This window comes from Pipistrellus kuhlii, unplaced genomic scaffold, assembly GCF_014108245.1.
Source record: "Pipistrellus kuhlii isolate mPipKuh1 unplaced genomic scaffold, mPipKuh1.p scaffold_m20_p_16, whole genome shotgun sequence".
NCBI lineage: Eukaryota > Metazoa > Chordata > Mammalia > Chiroptera > Vespertilionidae > Pipistrellus > Pipistrellus kuhlii.
The window spans coordinates 24,802,226-24,805,023 of NW_023425471.1; positions in this window are offsets into that span (position 1 = coordinate 24,802,226).

Sequence of the window (2,798 nt, forward strand, 5' to 3'; positions counted from 1 at the left end):
TCCCTTGTAGGTAATTAACTGTTTTTCTCTTGCTGCTTTTAATATTCTCTCTTCATATAATTCTGGTTTGGTGGTGATGAACTCCTTTAGCTTTTTTTTATTGGTGAAGCTATTTATCTGGCCTTCGATTCTGAGTGATAGCTTTGCTGGGTAGAGTATTTTTGGCTGTAGGTTCTTGCTATTCATCACCTTGAATATTTCTTGCCATTCCCGTCTGGCCTGCATGGTTTCTGTTGAGAAATCAGCTGACAATCATATAGGTGCTCTTTTATAAGTAACTACCTGCTTTGCTCTTGCTGCTTTTAATATTCTCTTTGTCTTTTGCTCTTGGAATTTTAATTATGATGTGTCTTGGTGTGGTCTTCTTTGGATTCCTTTTGTTTGGAGTTCTGTGTGCTTCCTGGACTTGTAAGTCTAATTCTTTCACCAGGTGGGGGAAATTTTCTGTCACTATTTCTTTCAGTATGTTTTCGATATCTTGCTCTCTCTCATCTTCTGGGACCCCCATAATTCTGATGTTGGTTCTCTTGAAGTTGTCCCAGAGGTTTCTTACATTATCTTCAACTTTCTGGATTCTCTTGCCTTCTTGCTTCTGTGGAGGAGTGTCTTCAGGCTCTTTATGTTCCAAATCTTTGACTTGATTCTTGCAATCTTCCATTCTGTTTTTAGGACTCCGTATAATATGTTTTATTTCAGACAATGTATTCTTTATTTCTTGTTGATCCCTTATTATTTCTTGTTGATTCCTTATTATTTCTAATTGATCCCTTTTCATATCCTCACAGGACTTATCGATCTTTTCTAGGAAATTCTTGAAAAACCTTATAAGCGTGGTTTTGAACTCTATATCCAGTCGTATTTTGTCCTCCATTTCTTTCATTTGTGATCTATTTCCTTTTCTCGGCATTTTCGCAGCTTCTCTGATGGGGCAGAGTTTCAGGGTGGAGCCTACAGCCTTGGCTTCCGTCAGCCACGTCAGCCTTGCCCTATGTGGCTCCTGAGTCTCAGTGTTTCTCAGGGTCCTTCAGTACTCGCTGCAAGCACCTCTGAGAGTGAAGTGCCCTCGAGTTTCGCCTGCTACCAAACAGTCTAGTCTGTCCCCCAATGAGCCTGGAACTGGGGTTCAGTTCAATTGGAAGTGGGATTGGAAGTGAGGTTCAGAGCAGTCTGGAGCTTTTGTCTCCTTCCTGCCAGGGCAATCCCACAGCACAACCAATGGTCCCTTCTGTGCACGCTTCCAGGGGCCCTGCCTTTCGCCGCTCCCCCCGGGTTTCCGCCTTACAGCCCAGTCTCCCTCTGTTTGAGCCTGGGTCCCCGGGGTCTGGCCTAGAACTGGGGTTCAGAGCAGTCGGAACTGGGGCTCAGCACAGTCCCGAGCTTTTGTTTCCTTCCCGCTAGGGCAATCTAGCATCAGAGTCAACAGTCCGCCCTTGTGTGCAATGTGCGCGACTCTGGGGGCTCTGCCTTTCGCCGCTCCCCTGCTATTCCGCCTCACAGCCCAGGCTCCCTCTGTTTGAGCCTGGGTCCCCAGGGTCTGGCCTAGAACTGGGGTTCAGCACAGTCGGAGCTTTTATCTCCTTCCCGCTAGGGAACGCCAGCCAGGCACTCAGCCTTCCCCTCCCCTCCGGCTCCGTCCTCTCCACGCGCGCCGCTTGTCTCTGTACCTTAGGCTTTTACAGCTCCTCTGCTTTTCCTTCTGGTTTTCTCTTTCCTTCTCGTTGTAGAATTTCCAGTCAGTCGACTTTCCTGTAGCTCTGGGCAATGTCCATTTTATATTTTAGTTGTATTTTATTGAAATTGTCTGGGGCTGCGGTTAGGTGTTTACCTGTACAGCCATCTTGGATCCTCTGACTTGATTCTTGTGTTCCTCTAGTTTGCTGTTGGGTGTCTGTACAATATGTTTTATTTCAGTCAGTGTATGTTTAATTTCTTGTTGGTCCTTTTCCACATCCTCGAGGGTCTCTCCCATATCCTTGAGGGTCTCACTAAATTTATCAGCCTTTTTTAGGGAATTCTTGAAAAACCTTATAACCGTGGTTTGAACTCTATCTCTAGTCATTTGTTTTCCTCCATTTCTTTTGTTTGTGATTTCTTTGTCTCCACATTTTCACTGCTTCCTGGAGTTGGTAGAGTAGCTTTGTGTGCTAGGTGTCCTATATGGGCCAGTGGATTGGCCTCCCCTGTTACCTGAGGTGGATACTTTTGGTGCACCCCTTTATGGACTGTGTGTACAGCCTGGTTGTAGTTAAGTCTTGATTGTTGTTGGTATCAGTCGGAGGAGTTGACCTCTGACCTCCAGGCCAATTGGCTGAGGATTAGCTGTGTCTACACTGGGAGACAGCCTTATTCCACTAGACCAGCGTTTTTCAACCACTGTTCTGCGGCACACTAGTGTGCCGCGAGATGTTGCCTGGTGTGCCGTAGGTGCAGACAAGACAAGAATTTTATAATTTTTCACTATTTTGTTTACTTAATATTTCATAATAAAGTAATTATAAAATACTTTCTTTGTGTTTATTTGATTCCTATTCAAGAGAATTACTTTATATATAGTCAATATAGGCACAGAGTTAAATTTTTTAACATTTTCTAATGGTGGTGTGCCTCGTGATTTTTTTCATGAAACAAGTGTGCCTTTGCCCAAAAAAGGTTGAAAAACACTGCACTAGACTTGCCCTGGAGCCCTCCCGCAACCCCTGCCTGGCTGGCCAACATCCCATGTCTCTCTCCAGCCCTGATTGTCCACTGGTGGGGTCCCTTGGCCTGGCCTATACCCTCTCATAGTCCAGGATCCCTTG